We start from the raw sequence: 21,717 nt of genomic DNA on the forward strand, positions 1-21,717 counted from the left end.
CTCAGGCCATTTTCTCAGTTTTCCCTTGGTCCTGATTCAGGCAAACTCCTGAATCTTCAGTGGAAGCCTTGACAGCACGCATAAGCAGCCGAGGAGTTTGCGCCAGTGAAATTAGAGATGCAAATGACGGCTCAGTTCACTTCTAGCCCACGTTCTGGTCAGTGCAGAATGCTCCTTGTAATAGATATTTTTATTCTTACTCAATCTGGTTTTAAATTGCTGTAGAGTTGGGGCTTCTACCACTTCCTTTTGGAATCTTTTCCACTGTCTACTAGATCTCTCAGAGTGAGAATCACCCCTATGCAGAAGAACCAGTAACATTTAGGCCCTATTTTAAGGGTTTAAGTGGGGCCTGGCCTTTGTGCTAGTTCTCTGCATGCTGGTGAACTTCCCCAAATTCTAGGGATTATGTCCCAATATTCATCTTGAATTTTCTTTTTCTTTTTCTTTTTCTTAATTTCACTCTGTTACTCTTAGCTCTGCCTCTGGGATGATAAAGAGTGCCCCTCTCACTTTGGGGTTTACAACTTCCTGTGTAAACTCTCATCCTATATACAGGCCTAAATTTTCAAATGGGGCTAGTGATTTTGAGAGTCTCTGTTTCTGGCACCCACTTTAAAGGGGCTTGCTTTTCCCCCAGTGTTAAGCACCCACCCTCTGTAAATGAAGCTCCTTTAAAGTCTCAAGTCTCAAAATCACTCATCACTTCTAAAATTTGGCATTCTTGGGCTCTGACCAGTCACATGAGATATAAATACATCCTATTGATGAACTAGCCAATAATATCTGGATGGCTTTCCAGGGACTATCAATGCCCTGAAGCAGACACAGAGAGCAGCTGGGAGATTAACATAAAAATGGCCATATTGGGTCAGACCAATGGTCCATCTATCCCAGTACCCTGTCTTCTGACAGTGGCTGATGTCAGATGCTTCAGAGGGAATGAACAGAATAGAGCAATTTATCACATGATCCATTCCCTGTTGTCCAGTCCCAGCTTCTGGCAGTCAGAGGTTTAGGGGTAACCAGAGCATGGGGTTGCGTCCCTGACCATCTTGACTAATAGCCATTGATGGACCTATCCTCCATGAATTTATCTAATTCTTTTCTGAACCCAGTTATGCTTTTGGCCTTCATAACATCCCCTGGCAATGAGCTCCACAGGTTGATTGTGCATTCTGGGAAGAGGTACTTTCTCAAGTTTGTTATAAACCTGCTGCCTATTAATTTCATAGGGTGACCCCAGTTCTTGTGTTATGTGAAAGGGTAAATTATACTTCCTTATTAACTTTCCTCTCACCGTTCATGATTTGTGATGGGCTGTTCCCCCCACACCATCCCTGAAGGGGTTAAAATGGCTCAGAAAGGGCTACTTGGTAGGATAGGCTGCACCTGGGTGAGGGGTAGGCTAGATATACAGCCCTAATTGAACCTGAAGCCCAGCTGGGCAGGAGGAGAAAGAGCTTATATAAAGCCAGGGAGAGAAGCACAAAAAGGGGTTGGTTGTTTGGAGAGACAGTCTGCAGTTACTCTCAGAGCTGAGAGAAAGGAGTAGGAAGAAACCTAGGGAAACCAACAGCAAGGGTGAGACCACATGAACTTTAGCTGTTGAATAGGCTGGAACCCAGTGTGGAGGGGGGACATGGGTTTCCCTACCAGGCACTGGGGGAGTGGCACATACAGGGCAGTGGTCTTTGAAGACTGCCTGAGGTGGTTTGTTTAGAGACACTTGATACCCCAAAATGGAGGAAACTATAGTGACCTGTCCAAAGGGGAAGTGCTGCAACTTTTGGTGTGTGTGAGAGGCTGCTGAATGAGGGATTTGGACAAGAGACTGAGAAACCGCAAGAAGAGGCGTCAATCCAGTGGTAAACCAATCCCCAGACGGGCCACAAGCAAGCAACACAGCGGTGAGTTGACATGATTTTATAGCCCTCTATCATAGCCCCTCTTAATCACCTCTTTTTTTTTTAAGATGACCAGTTCTAGTCTTTTTAATCTCTCCTCATATGGAAGCTGTTCCACACACCTAATAATTTTTGCTGCCCTTCTCTGTACTTTATCCTATTCTAATATATATATATTTTAGAAGCCGTGACCAGAACTGCATGCAATATTCAGGTGTGGGTGTACCATGGATTTATCCTGTGGCGTTATGATATTTTCTGTGTCATTATCTGGCTCTTTCCTAATGGTTCCTAACATTTTGTTAGCTTTTTTGACTGCAACTGCACACTGGGTGGATGTTTTCAGAAAACTATCCCCTATGACTCCAAAATCTTTCTTGGGGACAGCTAATTTAGACCCTATCATTTTGTATACATAGTTGGGATTATGTTTTCCAATGAGCATTACTTTGCATTTATCAACACTGTTCTTCATCTGCCATTTTGTTGCCCAGTCACCCAATTTTGTGAGATCCCTTTGTAACTCTTTGCAGTCTGCTTTGGCCTTAACTAGTTTGAGTAATTTTGTATCATCTTCAAACTTTGCCATCTCACTGTTTACCCCTTTTTACCTCTCTCCATTCTAGAAACGGATAATTTATTCTTACCCTTGGTTTCCCATCTTTTAACCAGTTACTGATCCATGAGAGACCCTTCTCTCTTATCCCATGTCTACTTTGCTTAAGGGCCTTTGGTGAGGAACCTTATCACAGGCTTACTGAAAATCCAAGCACAGTATATATCCACTGGATCACCCTTGTGCACATATTTGTCGACGCTCAAAGAATTCTAATAGATTGGTGAGGCATGATTTCCCTTTATAAAAGCTGTGTTGACTCTTCCCCAACATTTGGTGTTCATCTGTATTTGATAATTCTGTTCTTCACCATAGTGTCAACTAATTTGCCTGATAGTGAAATTAGGTTTACTGGCCTGTAATTGCCATGACTGCCTTTGGAGCCTTTTTTAAAAATCAGCATTACATTAGCTATCCACCACTCATCTGATAAAGAGCCTGATTTAAGTGATAGGTTCCATACCACCATTAGTAGTTCTGCAATTTCATATCTGAGTTCCTTCAGAACTCTTGGACAGATACCATCCGGTCCTGGTCACTTATTACTGTTAAATTTCTCAGTTTGTTCCAAAATCTCGCCTATTGACACCTCAAGGTGGAACAGTTACTTAAATTTGTCACCTAAAAAGAATGGGTCAGGTGTGGGAATCTCCCCTCACATCTTCTGCAGTGAAGACTGATACAAAGAATTCTTTTTTTTTTTTTTCTGAGGGTGTGTTCTGCATTTTGCTGTTGGAAGTCATAGTGCCACGCCTGAAATATTTAATTAAATCCCCCAGCGAGAGACACCCCGGAGCAGAGTGCAGAAGAGGAAGCTGGGGATGATGTGTGGTCCCTTTCTTTAACATGCACAACGATTCCTTTTCACTTCAGTTTTGTGACTTAGCATTTCTGGTGTCAATAATTTACCGTAAGAAGCAGTTAGATAATACCAGTCCTGTGTGGGTACGGAGGGGAATTTGGGCCTACAATGAACAATGTGGCCTTCCAGTCAGGGAGAGGTATGGAGTATAGTTGGGCATTGTGCACCTAGCAGTTCTTATCCCAAAGAATGGACCCACAGCTCTGGGGAGTGGGTGAGGTGGGATTAGCGGCAGAGGGGGGTCGTTCCTGTGCCTGGGCTATTCTGTCTTTTTGTTCGCTGTTTGTACAGCGCTGACCATAATGGGGCCCTGTTCCATAGCTGGGATGCCTGAGAGCTATGATAATACCAATGCTAAGTAGTAATGATCATGGTAGCCCGCAGAAGCCATTGCAGCCAGGGTGCAGTCCTCAAGCGCGCTCTGTCTTGCAGCAGAGTGTGGGCCAAGCATAGCGGGACTACCATCTCCTCCCCATGTCTGTGCCTGCGCCGGTGTGGAGAGGAGTTGTGGCCTTTCTCCACCAAAGGGGTGCCACTGCGGGAGCGTACCTCGTGTCTGCCCATGTGCCTCTCAACCTTGGCCTTGGAGGAGACGGGCTCCCGTGGTGAGACGGGAGCTAGGGTGCCCAAAGGCTGTCAGCTGAAAGCTGCTTTTTGGTGTTGCTAAGAAATGTTCTGTTGTGACGCCCATTGTTGCTTCTCCCATTTCCAGCCTCCCAGTGATTGCCCTCATGGCACTAAGCCAGGTGTGAAATCTTTCCGATTTCCTTGTCCACCCTATTGTTTCCAGCCTGTCCTGCAGAGCACATGGGATTTTACTCCCTTAAGTAACAGACTTTAACATGTGACCAATTCATTATTCTCCCCAGAGTCCCCACCAGTAGCACTAGGGAGGACGGTGCAGTGATTTGTGTGTTAGCCTGGGACCTGGGTTCAAGTCCCTGCTGTCACCGATTGCCTGCGTGACCTTGGGCACGTCTCTGTGCCTCATTCCTCTTGTGCAAACGGAGATCATTAGTAGCATTTCCCTACCTCGCAGAGGTGTTGTGAGGATGAACGATGGTGAGGTGCTCAGCTCTTACAGTAATGGAGGGCGTGTAAGTATCACAGATGGATACAGAGCTACAGTTAACAGCCTTCTGCCCCGATGACACACACAGACCTTTTGGCAAACTGGACTCCTTTCAGACTCCTTTTTCCCCCCTAATTTATTTACTCTTGGAGTATTAATATGCTTAAAGGTTGCTATTAGAATTACCTTATTGACTCTGATAAGGCAAAGTCTAATGATTTCTTCAGCACTGTTAATAGTTCACTTTAATTGTGATGCCAATCTAAGAGTCAGGCCTCCCGGTCTAGCTCCTCCGTTCTTAAATTGAGTGAATTTAGGGCTGGAAGGGTGCTGGGCTGACCGCCCTGGAGGGTGAAGTCCTTTAGTCACCCATTGAACTGCACAGCCTGGGCAAGGGGAAAGCAGACTGCCCCCACATAACTCTTTATCACATGAGCGCAAGGTTTTCGTTGCAGCTGTGTGAAAGGAAGGAGGAAGTTCTGTTCAAAAGGTGCCGTCGCCTCACACCATCCCTGCACTTCATGGTCTGTTGTTCTCATTGGCGGTGTAGCTACAGAGGAAATGCCCTCCACAACGTGACGATAGGGCTGGTATTAGCTTTTTGACTGTTTTGGCCTTGTGAGTAATTGGGTTGTTTTTGGTGATGTTTCTGTTCACGGCATCTGAACAGCTGGCTTTAGCACAGGCAGAGAGTGTGCTGCTCACAAACGGCCCCTTCCTTTTATCCCAGGCCACTCTCACATTAACTGGAAATAGCCTGTTCGCAACACCACTGGCAGAATTGATCTCTTCGCAGCGAGGGTTTCCATTTGCTTAAACAAGCCTCCTGAGTGGCTGGCACCGCACAAGTCATGGCAAAGAATGTTTAAAAACGTATAGCACAGAATTTCTCTTTTTTTCTATCAGATTCTGCCCCTTGCTGATTCTGTAGCTTCAAGCATCAGTGTTGCTGTTTCCAGTCCCTGCTGGCAAGTCATTAAAGCTCTTTACACACTCCATTTGGGATGTGCTCCCTAAATAGACCCAGACCCAGCTGCATTCCAACCAGGGCTTTATTACATTCATATAGGATACAGTTCTAGGGACCTTCATGGCCTCCACCAACAGGTATACTTCATTTGTACTGACCTGAGAAATAGTTTAGGACGCCAGCCGTTTGGATCAACAGATCAACAGAAGGGCGGGGGCCTCGGCTTTTAAAACATCTGTTTCATCAGCTTTTATGTCTAACAGCGAGAATCCTATGGCACCTTAAAGACCAACAAATTTGCCCAAATAAATTGGTTAGTCTTGAAGGTGCCCCAGAACTCTCGCTGTCTTGCTAGGAACAGACTAACACGGCTACCCCTCTGCAACTTTGTGTCTAAAAGTTTTCAGACTAGACAACACCATTTTGTTTAATCAAGTAGCAGTTTCTAAGCAAGAGGGGGTGAAAGCAGACTTGTGTCCTCTGTCTATGCGCTTTCGCTGCGCTTGCCCCTCCAGCTGTGATGAGCTTTAATGGAAGGTTTAGCTGCCAACATCCAGTAAGAAGCTGAACAAGTGGCTTAGAGGACATTCCCAGCTAAGCTTTGAATCACTCAGTAAACCTTAAACTATCTTTAACCAACACCAAAAAATTCATAGAAGTAACTTTGGGTCTGTATGAGACAGACCAAAGCCAGGAACTTTGAAATGAAGGATCCGTCCAGGTGGTCCATGTAGCCGATAAATGCAGACATAGAGGGATCAAAGACAAAGGAAGGCTGAATGGTCCTGGGCGGGAACAACGATCTGTTACACTGCAGAATAATCTCCCAAAGGAAGTGATAGGACCCCAGAACTGGATGCTTGAAGGCCACTTGCCTTCCCTTCCTCTTTCCACAAGGAACCCCTAATCCAGCAAGCCACGTGCAGCACACCTGGACAGGTCTGCAGGCACATGTAGGGGCCCACCCGTGTAAGCTAGTTCCGCACAGATCTGTGGAGCTGCAAAGGGTTGCGTATGTGCCAGGCCTGCTCTGCCATGTAGCCTTGTCCTTCAGACCCGGTTTCATTTGTGGAACAACACTGCCACCCTCTGGCCCAAGGAAGATCCCTGGTCTGCACCTACCTGGAGATTCGGCGGCAGTCAAGAGGAGTTACGCAAAGTACGCAGAGTAGCTTGTGTAACTCCCGTCAGCTGCTGTGCTTCCCTTCTGCACGCCGTCTTCACTGCACTGCGCCGACGGGAACCATGTTCCTGCCGATGCAGCGCTACGCTGCTTGCAGGGGCGGATTAATAGCGTCGACTTCTGGATCGACTGAGCAGGTCTTCACTGACCGCTCAGTCGATCCAGATAGGTCGATCTGATGGCGGCGACTTTGCCACCGTCATTGTAGACACAGCCTGAGGGGGTGGTTTACCAGCGTCAACTTCCTAGTCTACACTGACCGTTCAATCGATCCAGAAAGATCGATCTATAGACACAGCCAGAAGAGACCCCTCTCTCCATAGCTTTCCACTGCGCCCAAAAGCCTCCGACGGGTGCAAGCAAACCATCCGCCAACCAACGGGAAGCTGTGCATGCCGAGTAGGGACAAAAGAGCGGGGATGCTGTTACCCTTGATCGGCACCGTCATGCATGTCCTGCAACAAAGGGGGCTCGGCCCAGCGCTGCAGCACGCCAAGAGCGGTGTGCAGGCGCTGCGCAGAACTCGTCAGGATGGGGGGGAGCTGCCCAGACACACCTACATTCACATGAAAGCTTTAGGCGAGTGAAGAGGTTCTGCAGAGACAACTTGGGGACTGAAGTTCCCGCGTTTAGCCGCCCAACAGGCATGTCTTAGGCAAAGGCAGGGCAAGCTTCCTCCCATGCGGCTCCACCAGTGTGAATCCTCGGCACCATGGGGAGGAAAAGCAGGCTGGTCTCCTTCAGACCTAGCTCTGTGTCCGGCTGCCAGCCAGGGTCCCCCCCACAGCAACAGTCACTTCTGAGATGTGGGCCCCTGGCTGCTGCGGTGGACTGAGACTGACCAAACTCATGACACATAGACCAGCAAAACAGACGCCAGGTGATGACAAATATTTGCCACATGGGCTGGATTTGAAGCAGCTTCATGGAGACGAAATGGTCTATACAGCCCATTACTGCCCGCCGCCCCCCCCCGCCATCCAGCCACCACAAGGCTAGTTTCAAAGGAAGCAGGTAGAAGCACTGGGAATTTCACAAGCAAACCTGGCCTGGGGAAATCTCCACCCTTGTTTTGCAAATTCAATACACTTGGGCTCAGTCTGCATCAAAGCCAAACCACCAACCCTGGAGCCAACACAGAGGTGACAGAAGTGGTGGTGAAATTGGCTTCACCTCACAGGTGAAGCAGAGTCCCTCCCTGTTTTGAGTCACCCCTTCATGGCTGCTTTTCTTGTGATCCCCTTCCACCACCTGTGTGTACATTACATCACCATTTATGATATTTCTGCATTTCGCCTCTTGTGAGGTCCCTCCATCACATAGAGTATTTGTCCATCGGTCGATGTAAGGAACCTATCATCTGGGTTTCTAAGCACCAAGTATCCAACAGTTGCAAGGATCTAATTTTCCTTGCAAACTCGTTAGGCTAAGAAAAAGTGGGACTGAACCCAGTATTGCTGCATTTCATTCCTAACGAGCTGTAAATGCAGCTGGAGGGAGCAGCAGCAAGGCAAAGGGCAATTCATGCAGCTGCTTACTCCTGGGCATGCACACTAAATACGCTCCTGATCTATGTGAGACGCTCGGAGCACCCTCGGGGTAATGACCTGGTGCACAGTAATGTATTCTAGGGGCAGAGCTTGACTCTTCCAGGAGGGGCTTGTTAGGTCAGCGATGGAAATGAGCTGACGGGCCACCTGACCATATTCTGCCCAGCGCAGCAAGGGTTCATCTGCACCTGCAGGCACACCTCCAAAGCTGGCAGAACAGAGCTGTGAAAACTGCAGAGAGAGGCTGCGTCAATGCTCTGACTGACTTCAGAACAGCTAGCGTCCTGGCCCTCGAAAATCCCTCCTGGCTGCTTGAGGACTGTCTTTGAATAAGAACGGGTTCACTCCTGGGGTGCTGCAGTGCAAACCTTTGGGGGGCAGAGGCCATGTTCTTTTATGAACGGTGGAGTCCACACCGTGCAGGAGCTCAGTGACTAATAACCGATTGTAAAGCCCTGCAGAGTAAGATAAGAAATAAATATTAACTAAGGTGGACTGGACTGGAGTTGTGTGCGTATGGAGGGGATGGGGACACCATTGCTAAACTCTGGGTCTGGAGCCAAATTTTAACTTGGCTCCATCTTGAAGTGTTAATTCCGGCCTATGCAGCATGGAGAAAAAGAGGCTAAGACGGAGTTGTTTGCAGTGGATAAGTACACCTGGAGCTAGATTTTTTTCAAGGGTACAACGCCCAAAATGGGGAGCAGATTTTGAAGGAGCTGAGCACCGAATGTGCTGAGCTCTTCTGGAAAATCTGGTGCCAATTACGGGTATTGAATCCTTCTCAAACTTCTGCCCACAGAGCCCAGAGCATCCTCTCTTGTTAGATCACTGTCATCTCAGGAGCTTGAGTGGGGTTACTCCTGATTCTCATTGGTCTTAGTGAGAGCAGAATCAGCCCCCCAACCTATTTTGCAATTTGACTGATTTCCTAAAGCATTCAAAACACCCATCCCTACCCTTCCCTGAGGCACTTCAGGAAACAGTATCATATTAGCACTCCACAATGCTACTGCAGTAAAAGCTGACCTCAGCACTTCCAGCTGCATCTCTGTTGTTTTCAGATTTGTAAAATTTCCAAGGTGGACCTCTGACACGTGTCAGCCTGGCAAGGGACTTGATTGGCTTGAGATTTTGCAGGTTTTTATTATAAGTATTTTTAAAATTAATGAGATTAAAATTTCAAGGGAACTTTCCAGCCCAAGAGGTCAGTTGGTATTCCTGTAACTCAGAAACTAATATTAGAGTAGAGAAGTCCTGTATGACAAAGGATTAAACTGTTGTACCAAACACATGCTGGTGGGTCCTGCGTTCAGATGATAACACAAAAGGGTTCCATGTTCCTAAGACTAAAGTGACTATTTATTAAGAGAACTCTTCACAGAGATGCTGCACCTGGCATTCCAGCCACGTGCATGCAGACTGACTTGCCAGCGCCTCAAAGGGAAATGAATTTGTGCTGACAAATTTTAAAAAATGAACCATGTTGCATGGAATATAAACCCTCATGCATCAGCGCATACACCAAACAGTAACAAATGCAGGATTGGAAGAACCTTCCCATATGGACTGGTTGTCCCAGGATTGCCTATCGTGTAGTTTATTGTACCTTTCTCTGAAGCATGTGGTAGTGGCCATACTCAGATGAGGCTCTACATGGACCTCAGGTCTGATCAGGGGCCCCCACATTTGGGGGGGGGGAGCAGGGTACACTTTACCAGGGCCCAGAGGCCCTGGGAGGGGCTGGCCCAGGCTGCAACCCCCATTATCATGAGAAAAAAATTGTCATGGCTCATGAGATTGTACATATGGGATGAGGGATTGTGGTATGTGTGTGGGTGGGAGCCTGTGTTACAAGTTTGTACTGGGCCCGAAAATATTATGCTTGCGCCTTGGGTCTGATGCAGACTGCCAAGACTCGAAGGCTTGTCTCGCTCACCAACAGAAGTTGGTCCAATAAAAGCTATTCTCTTCCTCACCTTGTATTTTTAGTGTTTGGTGGCTGACACGGCTACAGCAACATGTGCATTGTTCAGGAATCAGGTTTTTGAGCTTCAGTGCTGCTTTCTAGAATGTTATTTCCTTGATTTTTATTTAGACGGGGGGTTGAAGTGTAAAATTCAGATTCCAAACCACTCCAATCCAGGAATGTTCAGATCTGGGGGGGCTGGACTTTGCTCTGTCGCTCTATCTCCTGCACATTTACCATGGAGTGCTTTAGATTGTGATAGCGGGGGAGGCAAGAATGATCAAACATCCAAGGTATTTAATCTCTTGACTGTATCAGGTAGGATACAGCTGCTGTGCTGCTGAAAGTTCTATCTATAAAACCCTATGGTTTTATACTGCCTCTCATCACTGTAGGCTCTGGGGGCCTTCTGTGTAAAATCAATAACAGTAGCAAAGTCCCTAGTGGGCTTGATGGAAGGTTCATGCTGGTACTTTGAGGAAAGCTGGCAGGCAAAGTACCATCTGCCTTATCAGGAATGCAATAAATAAGTGGTTACAGTCATTTATTTCAATTGCCCTCACAAGACACTGCTTCTTTCATGGTGTGTAAAGGTACTGGGTGAGGTAGATCAAAATTAATGATAACGTTTTCTGTGCATCAGACAGAGCGCTGAGTTTCCACTGCAGCATGGGTCCCGAATCACAGGACGGAGAAGCAGAGCCTTCTGTCTCAAAGAATCTTAGCATGCCATACAAACTGAACACGTCAACACTGAAACACACTCACTCCTGGGGTGGAACTCGGCGCTCTTTCTTCACCATCCTCAATCAGCGACCGACCGTGTTTGAGAGGAGAAGTGAGGAATAATATACCTGTCTCAAACTGCAGGGGGGGGATTTAGAGAAGCAGAACTGAAATTTCCCCTGGACCCGGGAGGTTAATACTCTTTATTTCTGCAAATCATGCCAGGAGGTCAATGACATGTGGTTTTACATCTCAGCCTAGAGGTGGCACTAACACCCTGCTGGAGCACTGGCGAGATACTGATTCAGAAGAAAGTGTGCCATCTGGGCCTGACTCTCCGCAGCCTCGGATACTGAGTCACTGTTTACACCTGTACACTGCCAGCCCACAGTGACTGCATTTTGATTTTGCAGGTGTAAATGATACATACTGGGTGCAAGGTGATGGAGGATCAGGCCCACCAACTCCTGAGGTTTTTCAAAACACTGCCCATTCAGATAGGGACCCAGCCCAACTCTGACTAGCTTATGACATATGCTGAGAGCACAGTTTGAGGTGCTATGTCTGCTGTCAAGTACCTTGCCTTCCCATGCTGGTTGGCTTGAATCTCAGCAGTGCCTCTTTCCCCACATAGTCAGCACCTGGGGAGAAAAGGAGCATCCCTGGAAAATGAGGGGAAACCCAGAAAGATGGTAGCCTCTGGGATACGAAGAAGAGCAGCTCGTGCTACCCAAAGCCCTGTAATAACAATGGAAAAAATAAAGCAGACAGAGGGATGGGTGGGGATCTAGAGTCAAACTTCCCATAAGTTCCTGGTGTTGGGATCTAGGTTCATTTCTATGCAAAGTGTGTACCATGCAGACCTCACAGCACATCTCCTAGCTGCACAACCCTTTGGAAGCAGAATCCATTGAAAGCAGAATCAGTTGAAATGAGTGTTTTGCAACAGGACTTCCTTTTGAAGTGGGAGAGGATCACAGGTGCTGACAGATGGCCATTAAGGATTGCTGTCAAACTGGCTTGACTAGCAAAAGTCAGTCGGGCCAAATAATAAAAAGAACAACATGAGCAGATATGGCAAGGCCCGGAGGGTGGGGATCAGATTGCTTTGGGAGTAGAAATTAAGCTGATCAAATATTTAAAATACTTCACTTTAAAAACCAACAGTAGTAGCAATAGTGGGAGGAACATGAGAGATTGTCCCAGTGATGTTTGTAAAGCTACACCAGCTCTAACAGGAATGCGGCATAAACAGATTTGAGCACACTTACTGGTGGCCAAATGTTGCCCCTAAAATTAGCATTGGTTCCACGGGCTCTTCCCTTAGCCTTTAAGATTCAAGATGGGGTCCCAAATTGGAAAATTCACAATGGGATCTGGTTTCCTTTGGACATCTGGTGCTGGATTGTTGGTTCACCCCATCCCTAGTAAAAAGAGAACAGCTCTCTCTTTGTTCCCCTTCCTTGTTTGTATGTTTTGATCATTTGGCAGCATATTCCTGTAAATAATACAGACAGATTCTGCCCTCAACCGTACTGGTCTTCTGCACCCCGCTTTTCCTGCCCCCATGACATAATACAGTACAATCAGATACCATGTGGCAGGGTTACACGTCACTCTGAAGAATATGGGATTGACCCCATTGCAGACAGGATATTAGGCTCGCAGTATGGCAGTTCCTACGTTCTCAAGAGCAGCGGGGCATGTGTAATATTACATCATGAATCCTTTTGTTGTCCGCTCCAGCATCCAGTGGCCTGGTGAAAGCAGGCAGGTTGTATTTAGAATGGTCAGGGCAAAGAAAGCAATATGCAGATTCAGTCACAGAATATTTACCACCAGGGCTATTAATACACTAACTGGCTGAGACTCCACAAACTGCCCACGGAACTTTCAGCTCTCTGCAGAGGATGGTGCAACATACACCTTAGAAAAACTGATGTTTCTTGAAGATGACCATTATTATTTAACAGGAGGAGGTCATACTAGATGATCTCTGGTCCCTTCTGGCCTTCAACTCCATGAATCTGTATTTATTTACAGAGGGAGAGAGAGCCTAGAGGTCAACCAAATTGGGGCCTCACTGCACCAGATGCTAGATAAATATGCATAGTAAATGACAGTCGCTGACTCAAAGAGTTCAGTAAGACATAACAGGAAGATGAGATAATGCCATGTCACCAATCTGCGACACTAAATGGGGATGGCTCTGAATTACTACAGAGAATTCTTTCCCAAGTGTCTGGCTGGTGGGTCTTGCCCACATGCTCAGGGTCTAGCTGCTTGCCATATATGGGGTCGGAAAAGAATTTTCCACCAAGTCAAATTGGTAGAGACCTTCCTCTGCAGCTGGGGGCATGGGTCGCTTGCAGATTTAAGAGTGTAAATGTTGGATTCTCTGTCATTTGAAGGCTCTGTATCATAACTTGAGGACTTCAGGAACTCACCCTGAGGTTATGGGTCTATTACAGGAGTGGGTGGATGAGGTTCTGTGGCCTGCAATGTGCAGGATGTCAGACTAGATGATCATGATGGTCCCGTCTGGCCTTAAAGTCTATGATCAGAGACAATCAAGCAGGGTGGGGTTGGGGTGGGCTAATAATGATAATGAGATGTGTGCAATGCCTAGAGAGTGAGAAGGTGTAATCACTATTTGATTGCAACTTGCTGTGTGCATCATAGAAAAGTTTATGTTACAGGTGAGTAACAGAATTTGTGCAAACAGGCCTTCCTCATTATGGAAATTACCTTCTTTCACATAACGAGCAGCTGGTGACAAGTGAGTCTGTTCTCCTTATACCAGAAATAAAACAACAAGGCATAAAGTACAATATGCAGGGCCCATAATATCCTAATTGTATATTGCACTGAATCTATAGCCAACACTTACTTGCTAATGATACGGAGCAAACTAGTAGGAGTTAAAAATTAAATCCTAGCCAGAGAGGCGCTCTTGCGAAACAATCCAGATAAGTTATCGGTCTACACTCTCCTGCATAAAGCACCCACATAAAGGCTACCCCTCCTGTCTGTATTGAACGGCAAAGTTTTAAGGCACTTACAAGCAGAATGCAGCTGCATTTATTTAATATAAACGGGCATATATGTGCACGCTCTGCTTGCCAGAGCTGACTCACAATTTATGTCATCATCCAAGGGAACCCTGTAATATAACAGGGTTGGGCCAGCTTGGAACATGGATTCTATTACCAGAAATGAGGGCAAAGGAATCCAGTTTGGTTTTAAGATTTCAGGCTGATGAACCATGGCTTGACTTGTAACCTTGATTGCCTTTGATCAGGAACAGCCTGTAATGAGACCCACAAAGTCCTTCGTGGAGCTTGTCATTTACAATCTTGCCTAACTACAGCTGCATTTTCCAAGTGCCCCAATGCTAACAGAAAGGGAATTTCAGAGAGACTGCTTTTCTTTAGCGCCTTTGAATCTCACTTAGAACAAAGAACAAGAAAAAGGAGTTGGAGAGAAATGGCAAACATTTGTGGAGTTCCACAATGCACTGTGCTTAGTTAGCATATGGAACTCTCTGCCAACATCAGGACAAGGAACATGGCAGGATTCAGAAGAGGTGTGGATAGAACATCCTTGATTACATGACATTTTTTAAAAGGATGGAAGAGATCTAAAAGTTCATGCTTTAGGGCTGACTGAAGAGGGTTAGGAAGAAAGTTTTTGAGGTCATTCCATACTTGCCCACTTTAGAGTTTGCTGCCTCTTCCTCTGAAAAATGCCACAAAATCCCTCATAACCACAAGTGGTCACAGCCTTGGTTTATACTGAATCTAAAAGATGGTACCTCTGCTTTCGCACTGTGAAAAGGCATTGGTCTAGCACGGACCCAGGGGAACAGGGTCACGCATTGTGAATCATCAGTGACATTTCCTACAATACTTGGGTTTTCCTGGGCGATCTTTCATCCAAGGGCAGACCCAGCAAAACCTAGTTAGTGTAAGGAAACCGACAAGAGGATTGCAGGCTGTAACAACAACAACTATATGCTTATAATGATCATTAATCATTTGTATAACTGTATCACTCAGATGTCTCAGGTGACATGGGGGCCTCATTCTGCTAGACACTGTGCAAACACGACACCCTCTCCCCTAACCTGCTGTCTGCTGTTAAACTAACATCAGACCGTTGTCAATCACCCAAAGAACTGGTGAATGTAACCCCAACATCACATTACACTTGGACAAATTGCTACAGGGGTCATCTCACTCTGGCCAGCAAGGTCCTCTTGTGTGTTTGAATCAAGGAAATGTAATCTCTGTGCCTGGCAGGAGCTACCCACTGCCCCATCAGGACTATACTAGCTTAGACGGGAAATTTCTGTGTCGGTGTGAGTTTATTAGGACTTATCAACCAACAAAACAAACTCACCGAGGTCTTGTATTACCTTGCTCAGATCCAACACAACTGGCTTATTAGAATCAAAGGTGAGACCCTTCTGCTCTCTAAGTGAGAGGGAAAGGCCTAAGTTGGTTCAAAACCGTGTTCATATGGTAGCTACTCAAAGAATTTTATATGACTGGTACCTGTGTGCCATATTGGCTAAATCCATAGAAGTCATGGACTATCCTGAGCTCCAATCACAGTGGGAAATGATGATGAATAATAATAATACTTCTCTAATTGTGTAGCTTCTTGCAGCAGAGGATCTCAAAGCTCTTTAAAGGCGTTAATTAAGCCTCTCAATACTCCTGGGAGGAAGGTGTAATTATCCCTATTTTACAGAGGGGGAGGCTAAGGCACAAAAAGTGACTTGCCTAGAGTTGTATAATGAGCTGGGCTGGGAAACCAATTCCAGGAGGTTCTGCAGCTTAGGACCATAATTCGGCAAGGTGCTCAAAGCATGTGAATAGTCCCACTGAAGTTACCTACGCTGAAGTCAATGAGACTACTCAGGTGCTTAGAGTTCCACCTGTGTTTCCTGCATCAGGGCCTGAGTTCCTAACTATTAGCTAAGACTTGGTCTACACTTACCCAGGCGGTTCAGCAGCAGTCGACGGAAGTTACGCAAGCTACGCAAAAAACTTGCGTAACTCCCATCAACTTCTGGGCTCCTCTTCTACGCACTGTCTTCACTTCACTGCGCCACTTGCGAAGGTGGTTTTAGTAAGTCAATTTATGGATCGACTGAGTGGGTCTTCACTGACCGCTCAGTCGATCCAGAGCCATCGATCTGACAGCGGCGACTTTGCCGCCGTCAGTGTAGCCGTAGCCTTAGTTTCTATTCCTGCCTCTGCTACCCATTTCATGAATGCCCCTGAGCAACTCCATTAACTTCTCTGTAGCTCCGTTTCCCCATCTGTAAAAAGGGGCTAATATTTATCTACCTCGCAGAGGTGGTAGGAAGCTACATTCATAATGTCTGTAAAGGTTTTGAGATCTCTAAAAGTTCTGTAGAAATGTAAAGTTCTGTTCTTCTTAGTAGGAAGCAGTATCCCTTTTTACTTTCTTTCTTAAGCTGCTGTGCAGTGTTGCTGCATTTCAGCCCAGAGGTGGCTGCATTTCAGTGACAACAGAAGTTATTCTGTAGCTTCTAGAACCATTGGAGTTTGTAAAATACTTTGAGGCAGCAATGTCAGCTCATTATCTGATCTAATCTGTAATAAATAGATGGGTATAAAAATCTCTCTGGTACAGTGTAGTTTTCATTCCTGTGGCTCCTCATCATTTATAAACGAGCAATTTATTTTCCCCTTTTGCAACAAAACAAGGTTTGAATGAATATTTGATCAGAATAGTTAAAACAATTAATTTATGAAGAGTTTGTTAATAAGAGTGTCCCAGAGAGGCAAATACATAGGTTAGAGTGAAGGCAAATTAATTCTATGCATCTAAGGATTATGAGTTACATAAGGAGTTTAAAGAAAACACTGTTTTGGCTCCCAGCAACTCATCCTGCCAATCTTTATGGAACAATTACATCAATGAATGTAAGCGAAAGAAAGTCATGACTGATGCTAAATTTCCCAGCCCCTACAGTCAACATCACTGAAAGAATATCTGTTGCTTTGTGTGTAAACTGTCTTCTGAACCAGCAGGTTCAAACTAGTCTGAGGCACAAACAGCAGCATAAAATGTTTCCACCCAGTTGTGAACTCTACACCATATACTTTAAAGTACAAATGACTGCTTTAAATGGAAAGGCAGCAAGGTAATCAAGAGAGGGGAGAAGAAATTTCAAGATAGCGCGGATTGAGTTTCAGTCTGTATTAACACACAGTTATGCTCTGAAACATGACTCACTCTCTTCCAAGGTAATATCAGGTGGCCTCATCTTTACTGACTCCCCATGTTTCCAAAACAAATTTCCTGACTTTACAAGTCAGAAGATGTTATCTGCTCCCTCCTCACTTGGGATCTGAAAAATCAAGATTGGTTCTTCCTGTCTCTTACATTAGCACCGGTGATAAACATCCTGCAGGCAGAATTTAGCTGGCATCTTTGCTGATGGAAATGTAAAGCAGAATGGAATTAAGCTCTTTCTCCCATAGCTGAGTCCACCCTGCAGGGTTGATCACACAGGAGCACTTTACCAAGATGGTTCTTTTCATTTGCTTTTTAAACCCCAGTAAATAAGGAAAATCAGGCAGGTTTGATGTCTTAGCAGCAGGTTGTTCCCTTGGCTACCAGTGGGCTGAGAGAGATCTCACTTCCAAAGGTTGAACTATTGGGTTGATGCTTCAGTGGAGCTATGACCATTTACACAAGCTGTGGGTCTGCCCAATGCACATAAACTGGCAAAGGCACTTAAAGTAAGACCCAGCCCAATGGTGCTTTTCTCCACCCTCTGGTGACACACGGCAGCAGATTTGTGCAAGAGCGCTGATGGGTTCCAGCAGAAATGTTTTTAATACCTCCCCTGTGGAGTGACAAAACTCAGCACTTCTCCCACATCCTTCTTCCACAGGGGTCAAATCTTCTGCTAACATTAATTAGTTCAGCCCCACACCAGAGAACCAGTAAGATATGTACTTTACAGAGGGATAAACTAAGATGCATAGAGGTCACATGGCTTGATGAAAATCGCATAGTGCATGAGTGAAAGAGGAGAAAATTTAGGGCAGCAATACTAGTCCCCTGCCCTAACCACTTGATAACACTTACTAAAGGGACAAAGAATTCTCATGGCTCTAAGGGGGGCTCAGAAGATACACACCTCACCCTTCCCTTTAAAATCACTCTGGGCTGACTTCTCCACTGCCTTGCTCCCTCTCTAGTTGTTGCAAAGAGGGTGTAAAACACCCTTCACTCAGAAAAGTAGCATTTTACCTTCTGCAGGGGTGTAAATGATCACACAAGGGGCAGGGCAATGAAGATTCAGGCTTTGAGTGTCATACTGCTCCCACTTCATATTAAGAGGTTGACCTAAACTTTTTTCTGGTTAGTCCAGTTCATCTGCACTCTTCCTCCAGAACTGTGAAACAGTCGAGTATTGTTTGGGGTTCTGTAAAGGAACTGGTACCCATCCATGACTCGTATGTCATGCATCTTAAAAAGAGAGTGTTATTTTAGTGCACATACTTTGTTTAATATAGATACCAGGCCAGCTTTAACTTAAAGGTAACTTGATCTTGTTTATCTAAGCAAAAATGTGGACTCTGCCAGTATTCCTCAAAGAGCTTTTGTATCTGAAACAAAACCTTAGGTTGGTTATCGGCTTGATTTTTGAAATGTAGGCGCCATTCCAACATGATCTTGGATAAAGGAAATCGCTAAGCTGCAAAACAGTCTGTCTAATCGAAGTTCAGGGTGATATTATAGTATCATATGTGCCATGCACTGTAGCCAAGTATCGGTTAAGTTTCTAGATAGAGATTTCACTACTGGGCTGACACATTAGTGGAGAGATGCACATTTATACCAGCTATGGATCTGGCCCTGGGATGTAAGCTGAAAAAGACCTGAACAAAGGAAAAGCATGACGCTTAACATCAACATAAGGGGTGTCACAGCTTCTCCTCTGAACTAACTCGAATGTCTGTGCCTTCAGTGTTGTAAATTAGATCCTAATTCTTATCCTGTGTGTTAGTTATCTCTAGCCTAGCAGCAGCTCCTACCTCTGTCCTTCAAACAAAATATGGCAACTTAGAGGCCAATTCATTTTACAGAGTCACTAGACACTTGTCTACTATTTGTCCCCACAAGTTCTCCTACTCCCACCGGGTCTGTGCTTCCAGAGCTGGGACATGACAGAACAACAGGCACCTATTCTGGCATAATGCCACATGGAGCCAAGCCCTCATGTGTAATCAGTATTGATAAGTGAATTCTTCTATAGCAGGGAGGGTACAGCCAAGCCACAGTGATATTATTTCAACAGCCAGGAAGGCCAATCTGCCCTCCCTACTTCTAGTTTGACCCAGGGTGACTCCAGCACTGAATGCGTGCCTTCAGACCAGCATGGCTGGGTGCAATCTGTTCCTAGAAGTAGGAGAAGGACTGGGATGGGGTGGGACTGATATGAATATAGGGTTTAGAAACACAGACCACATCCTCCCTTGTTCCCTGATCTGGATCAGCCCAGACGCAGGTCCCCAAGCCAAGATCTCCAGCTAGTCCAGGAGGTTGCACCATGGGTCTCCAACACACAAGTAATTTGTAACATGACCCCCTTGTAGTAGGGAAATGGAATCCTAGGGCTAACCTCCACCTTATATTGGTGCAGGGACTGAGAAAGGGTCGTGCTTCCCTATTTACTTGGGGCCAGTTCAGAGGTTAAAGCAGCCATAATTTGTACCCAGCTGCCCAAGTCGCCTGTGGGCCTTGTAACAGGTGGAGACTAGCCGCCCCAGCCCTACCACTTGGAATCCCTCCCTGCCTCCAGTATGGCCCCACAAGGAGGCTGTACAGGGGAAAGGCAAAGCAGACTGCATCTGACACAGAGGGCCTCCTGTGCCAGGGTTATTGGCTGCAGCAGCCTCTTTGGACCTGCATATGACAAGGCAAGAGCCATTTGGACCCTGAGACTTGCTAGGCCGGGAATGGGCCCACAACAGGTCTGACTCCAGGACCTAAATTCAGTAGCAGGATTTTCACACTGGCACAACTGCTCTAGGAACACTCACAAGCCTCTCCCGTGGGATCCACTGTATCTGCAGGATATTTCATACTGGGCAAGCAAGAAGGGTTTCCAGCCAGGCACGGATAGGTAGAACTCACCCACTTCATTTTGTCTCTAAAATGTGTGGCTGTAGGTTAAAGCTGACCAACCCACAGCTAGGTAAGATAACTACTTACCTGCAAACAAATTTTGTTTTCAGAAGCAGTAGTGTATCAGACATCTTTCTCTCATTCTTTGGATTTTTTCCAAGGGTTGGTACTTTTCATTCATTTATATTAGGGTTTGCTTCCTTTTTCTGTTCTATTTTGTTGAGGGTTTTTAAAGGGTTGGGGAGCTGGACCCATTGATGGGGGTTGCAGGAAAACTCTTTTAAAAAGAAAGATGGCCCCAACCCCACATTCTAGCTCCTAATCGCCCTTCCCCCCCAAACTTGGACTTGATTAGAAAGCTTGCTCCAAATATTGTAGCCTGCACCCTTCTCTAGGTTTTTAAAACCCCATGGCCCAGCTGTTTAACAATATAAGGCATGTTCCTACCAGCAGTTTATGGTCTAAGTGACTGAAGGACCTAAATATCATTTGCAAAAGTGACAATGCCTACATGCCTTTGAAAAATCCGGACCTATTTGTATCCTATTTGCCTTTAAAGGAATGTTGATTGCATAATTTGACTGCCAGGTTAGCGGTCTTATCTTTGGCTTGTGACTTGATGTAAATTATTGCAAACAGTTGACACCGAGGATGTTTTAAAGCCTTTCCCTCCAAAGCACAGCATTTCTATTTCTCCATGGGCTTGGGAGCCCATCCTACTTTTAGCTGTTAAATTGCCTGCTGCGAATAAGGATACTTGCTTTATTCACCCAGTTGAATCTTAAAAATGTAAAAACTTGAGAAGGCGGCTTCAGGACTGCCCGGTGAGCAAACTATAAATTTGTGTGCAGAAAATGTCACTTGGACACTACTGGGCTACATGGCCTCAACATAGCACATTTGCTTATGAGGAATGGTGGTCGTTTGGGGCCCTATCCCGCTTTCATCATCTGAAGCAATTTTTTTATTGCTACTACCAATGTTTCTGTTCAGCTCTTCTTTAGAGTGAGTTGCCGTGTTCTGTACAAAAAGCCAGGGGACACCACCTTGAGGAGCATACAATAATAGACTCAGTATCCCATGTCAGTATGTTCCTGTGGTTTGCAAGATACCAGAGAAAACCCTCCAGGGAAAGCAAATACATAAACTCAACTTGAGGCTGACCAATGGAGAAAATCCTCCCACACGACCCTCGATTAGAATGTTGAATACTCTTCCAAGGAGTGGGTTGGCAGTACTGAATTATAGAGGACTGGAAGGGAGCTCTTGGGTCGGAGTTTAGCGAGTGCAGGCAACCTGCTCACGCAGTCCAGGTTGGTAATTTTAAATAAAAATAAGTGTATAGAGTAGCGTACAATCCTGACCCGGGAAGGGAGCTGCAGCAGGCAGGACTCCATCAGCTTTTTCAGGGTCTCCTCTCTATGCCCCAGTACCTGGATCTTGCTATTCTAATAACATGGGCTATGCACGACTGGGGTCTTGGCTCAAAACTGACTAAGGTCCTGTTCTCCAGATTGTGCTTTTTTTGTTTGTACAGTGTCTGCACTGAAGGGGTGAATGCAGAAGTTAATCAGAGTTAAAATGGTGACGCAATATAAAACCAGGGAATTCTAGTGCCTTGGTTGTGTGGAATGAAGGGAGAGTAACTGATCAACATAGCTGGTGGAGAGAAATCTGTTTGC

General features: G+C 45.8%; 1 long non-coding RNA gene across 1 annotated transcript in view; it reads left to right on the forward strand.

Moving 5' to 3' along the window:
- The first annotated feature begins 1,592 nt into the window (after positions 1 to 1,592).
- LOC137142392 (uncharacterized) overlaps positions 1,593 to 21,717 on the forward strand; it is a 44,165-nt gene continuing 24,040 nt past the window's right edge. The window contains exon 1 of the long non-coding RNA XR_010916909.1: positions 1,593 to 1,910. This is a non-coding gene — a long non-coding RNA (uncharacterized lncRNA). The remainder of the gene's footprint in view (positions 1,911 to 21,717) is intronic.

This window comes from Emydura macquarii, unplaced genomic scaffold, assembly GCF_026122565.2.
Source record: "Emydura macquarii macquarii isolate MOO-44397 ecotype Brisbane River unplaced genomic scaffold, CSIRO-AGI_Emac_v2 contig_3220, whole genome shotgun sequence".
NCBI classification, from domain to species: Eukaryota; Metazoa; Chordata; order Testudines; family Chelidae; genus Emydura; species Emydura macquarii.